The sequence below is a fragment of the Triturus cristatus genome, chromosome 4_2, assembly GCF_964204655.1.
Source record: "Triturus cristatus chromosome 4_2, aTriCri1.1, whole genome shotgun sequence".
Lineage (NCBI taxonomy): Eukaryota > Metazoa > Chordata > Amphibia > Caudata > Salamandridae > Triturus > Triturus cristatus.
The window spans coordinates 324,344,492-324,357,017 of NC_140586.1; the positions used below are offsets into that span (position 1 = coordinate 324,344,492).

A 12,526-nucleotide genomic window follows, 5' to 3' on the forward strand; every position below is an offset into this window, starting at 1 on the left:
TTAGAGCCTGACCATTACTTACCATTGATTAGCTTCCACATCACTTTCGTTTCCTTGCTTCTGATTGATCAGCGCCTCCTGCTCCTTCCCGCTTCCTCCCATGACTTCAGGGTTGTGCCTGTCAGGGAGCATGGACCTCATACAACTTCCTGTCTGTGGGCAGTGTCCAGATTCCTGCAGATACTTTTTTTTAACTTTTAGACATGCACTCTGAAGACTGAATGTTTCTGCAGTCCATGTGCCGCTCTCCTCCCACTCCCTTGTGTTGTTTCCCCATGCCACCCCATCCTACTCCCATTGACTTTTGTTGGTGTTCCCTCCCACCTCCCCTCCTGCTGTCTCTTCTTGATGCTTCCTCCCTCCTCCTCCGCACCTTCCTTGTGTGGCTTGTTTTAAACTTTGTCTTTTTCTAATGCCCTTTCAGTTTCCTACCATCCATCCCCCAATAAAATAAAAAAAATTACAAGGGCAAATAGCTCTTGCAGAGGTCATTGGCTTTGTTAATATTTTTTAAAAGCTGTTGCACAGCAGTGCGGGCTTCTGTGCAACATGTAATGAAGTAAATAAAAAAAACGCTAAGACGCGGTCAACGCTGACCAAGCATAGTGCTTTCTTTTTATTTACTGCGCTGCTGTGCAACACATCTATAAAAACATTGATATCGCCATTAGGTCTCGCAAGGACAAGATTTATTGGCTTTGCCAATGCTTGTTGTGATTTGGTATAAATCCATAGAGTCGTTTTTTAGTTCAAAGTTTATAGATATCTGAATGGTTGGGCCTGTGGGAGTCCCCCAGGTACACAAATTGAAAAGATAAAGCTCTGATTGGCCACAAGGTCCCTTTTTCTCTTCGGCCGTCTTGTTCGCGCACTAACTGGCTGGCCGCAAACTGAGCAAAAGTTTTGCAGTGACCATTACAGGACTTGGGTACTATGTCCCCATGTCCTTGAAATAAAGATAAAATAAGGTATAAGGGGGCCAGGTATGGATACCCTGACTCCCTGGACCTTGTGAGGGAGTCCCAGAGGGACCCCCCTGGGGACAAAGTCTTTAAAAGTTGTTTTTCTGGTTCCACAGTCCTGCGGGAGTAAACTGAGTTACGGTAATTTAAACCTTCCCCTTCGTTGCAAATTACATCACGTATGACAACAATGATGACATCAATTGTGACAAAAATCATTACAGCATTTACATCACTATTTGAACCAGTCACTCACATTTGAGGAAACATAAACATTTGATTGACAGAACACTAAGGACTGCCAGATTCACGGGGACGCGGCGGTAGCAGTCTTTCAACCACCTATTACAATTAGGACGATCAGACAGCCAGTGCCTTACCGCAGTCGCCAGGGAACAGCCGTTCATTGGCAGTGGCACGGCGGTGTAGAGGCAGCAATAAGCTTGGCGAGATCGCCGTGGTCCTTCCTACCAAGCATACTACAGGTTTCCTCTCCACCCTGGTTCTCATGGCGGTTCCTCCTACCTGAAAACTGTCGCAGAGAGGAAACAAAGGGGGCCCTACATCTCTGTTGCCTCTCAGCCATGTGGTGCATGCAGGTAGGCACAACATGTGTCCCCATGTGTATGCACCCCAGTTCCTGCACGGCATGTCCATGCCGTGCAGGAACTGTTTTTGGTGTTCCCATTACAGTGCCCATTTTATGAGGCACCGCCGTGAGAACGTCAAAAAAAGCTAGCCAGACACAAGAAAGAGACGTCAACTGGCAGGCGACCCGACCGCAGATTTAGCGGTGTGGCGGCAGGACGGACCGAGCGTCGCACCACGAAACTCGCAATCAGGGCCTAAGCAGCACAGATATACAAAAATGTTAACACTTTCAATCCCACCTAGCAACTTTTTTAAAAGCTTATTACTCAGAAACTATTGAACTGATTTACACTTAACCACAAAAGTAAAGTTCAACTTTCATGCTAAGTTTGGTTCTATTCCGCAGTTTTTGCTACATTTTTTTAGCAAAATCTTTATGGGAGCTAAAATGGGGAAAAAACATCTTCCCTTGTCACTTTTTCTGCCTGCATAGATCTTCACACAACTTAGCAAGCTCTTATGAGCTCACTGAGTAAATAGACTGTCAAGTTTCATGTAATTCTGTTTATAGGGTCAAACTTTAATAGGAAAGCAAAAAATTACTTTGCAATGGAAACACCATTTGAACCATGACGACACAGGGCAACCTCTACTGTGATATATAAATATGTGAATATATACTGTGTACTTGTACATTCCGTGGCAGTAATCATACGAAGTGCATTTTCACACTTTGTCAAAAAAGTTCCAAAAGAAAAATTCATCCACTTCAGCTCCTTCCTCTAAAGTTTCTTACTAACAAATCAAGCGGGTGAAAGAAAAGGAAAGGGGGGGCAACATGAGTTTTTTCTCAAGCAAATTCCCATAGAAATTTTGGGAAGTGATACAAACAAATAGCTGAACAGAACTACACCAAATTTGGCAGAAAATTGGCTAGATCTTTACCCAGGAAGCGTGTTCTTTGTGATTTGGTGTAAATCCATTCAGCTGTTTTTTAGAAATTAAGTTGGTCTCTCAGGGAGTACTGTGGCACACCTCTGGTACCACAAATTAAAACAAAATTGAGCATTCTGTGTGGTCAAGAGTGCTGATCTGATTGGCTGGCCATCAACTGAAACAGAAATGTTACTGCTGCCGTTCCAGGACCCAAGACTTGGTCCCTGAGCGCTGCATTTAAATTAAAAAAGAATAGAGGGCAGGGTAGGGTTACCCTGACCCTCCTGGGCCATGCTGGGAGGTTTTGTGTCTCAGGGTACTCAGGTGCTCCCGCGGGACCAAGCATGGACTTCTGTGAGGTCCCACAGGAATCCTGCATACCCCAGCATGGCCCTCTGGTTTAGTGCTGTGGGAGTACCGTGGGACTTTGGAGTGCCGCTTGTGAGGCGGCATAGAGGAAGTAAGAGGGTAACACAAAATGATATATAAATAAATACAAAAATAGAAAATATGGGTTGGGGATTTTTGAGGAATTCACCAGCAATTGGGTGGCCACCGCAGTGGTTTGGGTGCAGGGCCTGACCACAGCCCAGCACTTTTAAATTAAGTTAAAATTTAAATTTTAATTAGAGAAACATATTAAATTAAATTAAACTACGAGGCCAGGGTGGATGCTGGAAGACTTATGTGACCTCAGACACATCGACTCTGCTGTACCTGGTGTTTCTTCTGTGGTGTTGCTTTTCAGGTGAATGCAATGGGCAGTACCTTCTGAACCAGGTATTGAATGGGTCACAAACATGGACTGAATATACTGATGATTGCTGCAATGTGTTTATCCATTGTCATGTTATATTTGTAAGTTGGTTGGTGTTTACATAGCATGTTTCATGTTATATGTATAGTTTATGAATGGTGGTCACTCCTCAGCAGGGGTAGCAAACGCGATATAAATGCAATTTAATTTGGTTTACAACTATTTTTCCAAAGTTTGAATTAAAAAATAGATTACCACCTAAGGAATTTTTTCTTAATATTCATTAATAATTATTGAACATGATGTATAGATTTAAATAAAACGAATATAATTATTTTTAATAAAATGTAGTCAAATTCGTTTTTTTATTCAAAATACTTTATGGAAACTGTTATAACTACAACATAAATGTGTACTTTTTAAAATATATTTTTAACATTAATTTATATTTCTATATATTTTTAGCAATTAAAACAAAAATTAACATTAGTTGCTATTTTATTTTAAGTTCCTGCTCCAACTATTTTCTTGTGTTCAAAATATGTTACTGGATTTTACAAAACGCAATAACAAGAAGACACACAAATAACAGTAAAATGTCTTTTATCATTGGGCCAACATTTAAAAATAATTGTTCAATCAAATAACATATGTTTTAATGTATGGGGTTCCTTATTACAATGCTAACAATCTGGTTTGTCAAGTAACTTTGCATTATACAACTTAACAAGAGACCAATAAGCAATTATTCAATATAAATGTGTTAGGGCCATATTACGAGTTTAGCGGTCCTCCTGCAGTACTGCCACCGCTGCGCTTGCAGGAGGACTGTCAAGCCTGTTTTGCTCCCGCCGTCCAGATTTTGAGTTGAATCCAGAGCAGGCCGGCGGTGCTGCGGCACTCTCAAGGAGGAGGCTATGTTAGACTCACAGGAGAGCCTCAACAGCAGACCACTGCGATGACAGCGCCTGCAGCATGTTTCTGCATGGTGTGGCATGCACCATGCAGGAACGGGAGTGCAATTTCAACATGCACAACATGTGCACTCCCGCATTCACCCTCAGGCCCAGAAGCGGCAGGTGGTCCTGTTAGGGCCTCCTTCGTTGCATCTCCGTCACCCTTTTCATGGCAGGCTCACTGCCATGAAACGGGCAGTGGAAGTTCAACTCAGAATATGCTTGGGGGTGCCGCAGCGGCACTGCCAGCATATTCCTGCCCCTTTCCGCTGCACCACTGCCGAGGGATCCTGGATCCTTGCGGAGGCAGCAGTCCTATGGCAGTCCAACTACTGCACTCAAAATACAGTGGGCAAGCCCGCAGTGGTGGCGGAGGGAAGATCGCCACCGCGAGTATGTTGGTCCTAGGACCTTCGCCATACTTGTAATAAGGCTGTGAGTCTCACAAACAGATGATGATAACCAATTAGAAATGTACCTTTTTGATTCTTTCCATTTTTGTACTGCATAATTATTATGAAAAATAGGATTCCACAATTCAGATATTTTGAGTACATTGGTAGAGTTTGTAGATTTTTTCTGTGCATGTTTTAGAGGCAATACAACCATTATTTGGTGAATACCGAAGAAAGTTTCTACATCAGAGCATTGGAGAATCAGAATAGAGCTACTGTAAGCCATTAAGAACAGCATAATATAACATATTGTGGTATAAAGAAAAAGGGTTGTGAAATTTAGTTTGGGTATCCGTAAAAGATAAAAACATATTGTTTTGGCAAATTTCTGAGATATAAATATACCAGCATAAATCCACGTTTCCCAACAAGAGATAGGCATAATACATTTAATTAAAGGGTTATACCACCCAGACATTTTCTTAGAGGACACAATTTTTTTTGTCAAATATTGCATCAAGGTAAGATAAAGTTGTTTTGGTTGTAGTTGGAATTATATAACTAATACCCATTTTTTAAGGTTCAGTTTAAGAATTGCTGGTAAGGGAAAGGGGGCAATAATATTTTTCTCATTATAAACACATTTGGGCTTTAGGTAAGAGTCTAAGGTTGGAAACCAATAGACACTTAGGGGTTTATTACGTTTGTCCGCCCGCCATCGTTTCGGCAAATGGAACCACCCGCTATGTGTGCGGCAGTCCCGCAAATCCAATTAGGATGTGCCCACCGCACTGGCAGGCGCATCCCGCATTTTTAACATTGCGGTGGGCAGTGCATTCAGCAGCACCCACCACAATCTTAAAAAGGCATTTGTGCATTTGCATGCACAACGTGGCAGGCACTGCGCAGTGCCTGCCACGTTGTGCATGCAAATGCAGGGGGGTACCATAGATACCCCCCATGTGCACCTCACACACCCCCAACACCCTGGGGGCACGCAACGGGCCCCCACATGCAGACTCCGCATTCACACGCAGACTCCGCATGCCTTTCCGTGGCGCCATGGAAAGGCACTTCACCGCCTGCATCTTTATATGCAGACACCACCACCATATCATTCCCCTTTTCCGCCCGGTCTCCTGTTAGACTGGCGGAAAACCGGCGGACGGTCTTTCCATCCGCCGGGGTCCCCCCCGCCATCCTAATATGGCGCAAGGGAAATGGGAGGCAGGTGGTGAATAATGGCGGCGGGTCGCCACCGCCATACGGGCAGTGGCGATCCGCCTGCCATTATAATGGACCCCTTAGTGCTGAGAAAAAAGAAAAATGATATTTCTTGAAATACAAAATACTGAATTCCCCTTCTATTTTGGAAGTTTGCAAAATTTTATATTTTCAGGGAATTTGTATTATTCTATATGAATCTATACAAAATATTATTTTTCTTTTTAATCTATGTCACAGGGGAGGTACTAGGTAACATCAACAATACATATATTATCTTTTGAGATACTACCATTTCTCAAAAGTTTTTCTCTGCCATGATATGTTCAATGAAGACCGCTTTGCTAGTTTCTCTGTAACTTTAATTATTAGTGTCTTGCAATTTATGTCAACGTTATGCTTATGTGTAGTTAGGTAATTAATACCAAGGTATTTGAGAACAGAAGAATTCAATATTGTATTAGTACCTTGCAGCATATCTGCAGTATAAAATATATTTAATGAAAAAATTGCAGTTGTCTTGCTTTTCAAAGTATATCCCGATATTAATGCATAACTCTTAGTAATGTAAAATCGGTTCAATATGTATCAGATCATTAATATATAACAAAACATCATCTGCTTAAACAAAGGTTTTCAGAACAGTGTTGTTAATAGTAATACCTTTATTTTCTATAGAAAGACATATAAAGGCATAGTAATGGTTCAATGCATAGTAAAAACAATATGAGTGATAAAGGGAAGCCTTGTCTAGTGCCTTTGAAAACTTGAAAAGAGCAGGAATGAATACCCTTGACATAGATTATTGTTGAGGTGGAGAAATATAATGCTTTATCCATTGACATAAAGTTAATGCCAAAACATTATTATTGCATTGTTTTGAATAAAAATATCCAATTGACTTCATCAAATGTCTTTTCAGCATCCAAAGCTACTAAAACCAGAGGGTGTTTCATTTTATTTTGGAAAGCAAGAGTTTGACAAAACAATCTGTGCATAGATGATCTGCCTTCCATAAAGCCGGTTTGATCTGATTGAATAATGTGGTTCAAAACTGGGAAAAGTCTAGTTGCTAAAATGTATGCATGAAGTTTGCAATCCTGATTACTGAGTGAAATGGGGTGATAATTACAGACTAATATATGGTCCTTACCTGGTTTAGGAAGAGCAATGATTTGACTTCTGTAAAGGGTCCCTCCATAGAGGTATTAAAAGCAAGATCCTGAAATAAAGATAAAAGGATAGGGTACATTTGGGTAATAAAGGTTTTGTAAAACTCGGCTGGGATACCACCAAGACAAGGAGGTTTTTTTAAATGTTATTTAAAGATTTGATGGCAGAACAAACCTTTTCTACAGTTAAGGTTGCATCACGAAAATCTCTGTCAGCTTGTGACAAAGATGGTAAGGTACAGGTAAATTAGGAACTGATCAATTATAGATTGTTGAGCAAATCGGGGTTCGCTATAAAGATTTGAGTAAAACATTTTAAATACTTAAGCTATCTCAGTGGCAGACAAAATAAATTATCTGTGTTTCTTACAGCATAGATCTGGTTTGTATCTTTTTTAATGCGTAGATAATTAGCAAATGTATGACCAGATTTACTGACATTGAACTAGAAATTAATATTTTGCTTATTAATAAAAGGCCTGCTCTCTCACTAAGTAAAGAGTTGAATTCATAACGAAATGTTTGTAATTGTGTTTTACAAGTGGGTATGCGATGATGGCATAAAAAGCGCATCACATTTGATGATTTCTTGTTCTAATGAGGTTAATTTGGAATTTAAGAATTTATTCTCGTGCACCATTATAGCAACTGCAACTCCTGTAATCTAGGCTTTAAAAGTTTCCCAATGCATGATCTCCGAAGTATGTTCTGGCTTATTTTTATAGGTATAGTCAGAAATAGCAGTTGATAATTTGTGTTGACTTGCATCAGAAAGCACAATATCAGTATGCATTCTCCATCTTGTTGATCATTTAGGTAGACCCTCTATAGTTAAACAAAATGAAATTAAAGCATGGTCTGAAATAGTTATGGGTTCTGTTTTGGGCCCTAAAAACATAAGGCACAAATTCCTAGAACAAAGTAGATAATACTTGAATATGGAGAGTGAGCATTTGAGAACAAAATGAAAATCTTTATCAGTGGGATATGTAAGTCTGCAGTGATCAATTATTTTAGTATTATCTAAAAGTGATTTTATTAAGGAATAAGATTTTGTGTGGTGAAATTTAACTGTGAATGTTCTGTCCAAAAAGGGTCTGGGATCAAAATAAAATCACTGCCTATAATGAGAGATACATTTCCAAGATTTAGCACTTCTAAAGAAATGGATTTTCAAAAATTGGGATAATCTTAACTAGGAGCTCATATATTAAGTGAGTGAAGAAACCACTTATCAATTTGGATCTAAGCATAAATGCAGCATCCTGCAGAATCATTTTTACAGTTTAGTATGCTGAATTACAATTTGCAAGAGAAAAAAGTATAGCCACACCATTCACCTGTCCCTGAGATGTTGAGTACACTATAGTACCAACCCAGGTTGTTTCTTATAATCTAAAATGTTATAATCTCTATATGCTTCTTATAAAAAACATATATCAACTTTGAATTTATGGATATAGTCTAAAATCTTTCTACTTTTCACTGAATGATGCAAACTATTAACATCCGCTCAATTGCCTACCGGGTGGAAAAGACCTGCAATATGGTGGCGGTGCCTTCCAGGCACCGCCATCCATATTACGATGATGGCAGTCTCATGCCTTTCCATGGCGGAGACTCTGCCATGGAAAGGCATGCGGAGAATGCCTTCAGGGCCCTTGTGGGCCCCCAGGGGGTTGGAATGGTGGGTGGCTGCACCTGGGGACTACCCATGGTACCCCCGACATTTGCATGCACAAGGTGGCAGGCACCACGCGGTGCCTGTCACGTTGTGCATGCAAATGCACAACATGCCCTTTTAACATTGTGGCGGGTGCTGAATACAGCACCGCCCGCCACAATGTTAAATATACAGGATGCAACCGCCATGGTGGCGGTCGCATCCTAATAAGCACAGCGGGACCACCCCACCACTGGCGGCCAGTCCCAGTACCTCTAGGGTGGCGGAGTGGAGTCCGCGCGCCAACCTAATAGACCCTTTTTACATAAGTGGTTTGGAAATTTTACTAACTGGATTATTGACTTTAACGTTGTATTGTTGCTCATAGAATATTTACTCACATTTCTCTAGCGAAATAATTGTTATTTGTTTGCCTTAACTACCAGGTATACGCCCAGTTTTTTTCTTAATTGAAACCATTTAACTTACAAGGCACTGGATTACTAACTCATTAGGATACATACATTGATTTACCTTCAGTTAATAATTCAATATCTCACACACCTAAAAACCGTTATGGCCACAGCTGTGTTAAAAAAAATATGAGAAATGAATCAGATAATTTTCATAACATGGAGTTTAACCAAAAATGTGCTTTATAAGTAATCATATTCGAAAAATATCTGTGCAGCATGATATGAGCAGGGCTGCAGAACTTAAACCAAATTTATAATCTAAAAATACCTAGGAAAGTGAACATGCACAAATATGACAAATAACTTATCAAAGAGCGTATCCCATTTCTGCATCTATCCATCATTCAGTTATGTTATGTTATGTTAGGGGCATTTGTAGTGCGCACAGCTGCCCCAGCTAAGGGGCGTCCTGGCGCGTGACAAGATAGACATAGCCGCACCCAACAGAACCAAAAAGTGACAGACAGACAGCGCAGTAGAGAAGGAATTAAAATAACACCGTCTTTAACGCTTTGCGAAATAGAAGGAGATCATCCAGAAGGCGGATCTCCAACGGGATAGAATTCCACAGGATAGCTGCTTTTACCCGGAAAGACCGACCTCCCATACGGCTCAGCTTGAATCTCGGGACCACCGCAAGCGCTTGGCCCATAGATCTCAAGGGGCGAGAAGGTACATAGAAGGACAGGAGATTCAACAGGATCCGAGGAGCTGAGCCCTTCAAGATCTTAAAGGCCAGACATAGAGTTTTAAAATCGATTCTAGTTTTCACCGGAAGCCAGTGTAAGGATCGGAGAGTACTAGAAACAGAGCAGGACCCGGGCAGGCCAACTATGGCTCTGGCCTCTGCGTTTTGGACGCGTTGGAGGCGATTAATTTCCGCCAGATTTGCCCCCACCAGAAGGGAGCTGGCATAGTCCAGGCGAGAGATTACAGTTGCCTGAACCACCAGCTGCCTCGTGGGGGGGTCAAAAAACTTCAGAACGGGTCTGAGGCCTCGAAGAACCCCAAAGCAGCACGCCGCAGTCTTCTTGGAATGCCCCACAAAACTGAGGGCGGGCTCCAGCCACACTCCCAAGTTTCGCAGCTCCGTAACTGGAGTAGGAACTGGCCCAAGCTCAGGTGGCCACCATCTGTCTCCCCAGAGCTCTCGCCCCTTCCCGACAACCATGACCTCAGTTTTCTTCGCGTTGAGCTGGAGACAATTAACATTCATCCAGCTCGCCACCGCTCTCAGTCAACTCTGAAACCTGGGGGCATCGCACTCAGCGTCCCCGCTGATAGTGACCGCTAGCTGAGTGTCGTCAGCATAAGAGACCATCGTCATGTCCCACTGCTTGACGACATCAGCCAGCGGCCTCACATAAAGATTGAAAAGCGTCGGACTCAGCGAGGAACCCTGCGGCACCCCCAGGCCCAGGGGATGGAATTTGGACTGATGAGGAGGTATGGCATTCAGTGACTCCTGGTAAGTACTGTTTTAGGAATTAAACACGAGCAGTGTTGTTTCATAGCTACTGAATACAGATTTTTGGATATTCCCTCAAACCCACTGATCATGAAGAAACACCAGTATGATATTCAGACCTTTGAGCATGCTCATCGCTGCCCGAATCTATCATGCCACACAAATACACATCTGTATAGCATTTGGTTTGTAGCACATGCATATCACTTTTGCATCCAACTCATCTTCTCCTTATCCAACCTGAATGAATATATATTCATGCAGCATTCATGCACACATCCTTTTGGGGAACAGCATGTACACCAAGGACCCATCTTGTATGAAGACACATCCGAGCATCATTCAACCTCTAATGCAAAACAAGTTTTGCTCCGTAAAGTAAATCCTTTTCCACTTTTGTGTTGCAAACTAGTCGCAGAGTGTCAATAAATGTGGCCCCATATAAATAAACAACCATGCAGCATAAAAACATCTGATAAATTGATCAAATATGTATCCATTAAACCATACATACATACCACGAAAATATCCATCTAGACAGCAACCAAACTCTCGAGCTTCAATTTTGCAATAAAAAACATAACATGCCTATATTTGCATAAACATCTGTGCAGTGTGTGTTGGTAGCGCCTGTGCAGTTCGAATAGTCAGTTAGGGTGTGTCTATCTCCTTGGCAAACTAGAATGTGCCCATTGGCCATTGCACAAACACAAAACAATCTCCAATAATCTACAATGTTATATAAACAACCATCGGGTGTTCTGATTCACATGAGTTTAATGGATAAACATACACCTCGAAAAGGATGCACAGCTGCCACTGTGTGACCTACCGATGGGAAACTTTCAGTTTAACAGTCCTGGCCTGTGGAGAAGAGCACGGTGCTTCAAACGTGCCAAGCCAATTGGATGTGTGATGACAACTGCAATAAAAAAACATGGGACAAGTTTGCAAAAACGTTTAATTTGGAGGTAAGCAAAAAATACTGACCTGTTCTGGTAGCTTAGATCACTGTGTTAAAGGTGTCTCATTTTGTTATGATGAAGGTTGGATATCCATGAAGGAGGGGGGAATTCCTCCTTTTGGAAAAAGTGCCCTCACACACCCTTGCGGGTGTCATGCTTCATCATCGGGCGTTTGCTCCTCCTGGGGGTGGGGCTGCTGTCCCCCACGGGCCCCGCGACAGGGCTCTTTGGCAGAAATCTTTTAAGGAGAGACGCCGCAGTTGTGCATGCGGGTGTGTGGGCCTAGAAAGTGAGTGCGTGAGATAAAATTGCCTAACCAGTACCTGGCAATAGACTTTTATTTGGGGGTCCGGGAGGCAAGGTAAAAACAACAATAAAGGATAAGGAGAACATCTTTTAAACAAATTATGTAGAGGAATGAGTATTGCCCTACTGCTCTCTTATCCGTGAATGTGTGATAGCGAAATTAGGCCGACCTAATTATTGTTGTTTTTACCTTGCCTCCGGACCCCCGAATAAAAGTCTATTGCCAGGTACCGGTTAGGCAATTTTATCTCATGCACTCACTTTCTAGGCCCACACGCCCGCATGCACAACTGCGGCGCCTCTCCTTGAAAGATCTCCGCCAAAGAGCCCTCTCGCAGGGCCCGTGGGGGACAGCAGTGCCACCCCGATGGGGAACAAACGCCCGATGATGAAGCATGACACCCGCAAGGGTGTGTGAGGGCACTTTTTCCAAAAGGAAGAATTCCCCCACCTTCATGGATATCCAACCTTCATCATAACAGAATGAGACACCTTTAACACATTGATCTAAGCTACCAAAGCAGGTTGCGTCTTTCCTTTCTCCATAGGAACAGTTACCCTTGAGTGATTACCACGTAATTCTTTGGGAGCTTCGGTACTGGACCTTTTCTTTCTAATTGGCTCCCGGTTCCCCCCTCTCTTTTTTGATTTATAA

The 12,526-nt window shown here is 42.1% G+C and overlaps 1 long non-coding RNA gene across 1 annotated transcript in view; it reads right to left on the reverse strand.

Annotated features, from left to right (window-relative positions):
* Positions 1-12,526, reverse strand: part of LOC146833803 (uncharacterized) — a 245,177-nt gene that overhangs the window by 78,401 nt on the left and 154,250 nt on the right. The window contains exon 3 of the long non-coding RNA XR_014960271.1: positions 11,433-11,522. This is a non-coding gene — a long non-coding RNA (uncharacterized LOC146833803). The remainder of the gene's footprint in view (positions 1-11,432; positions 11,523-12,526) is intronic.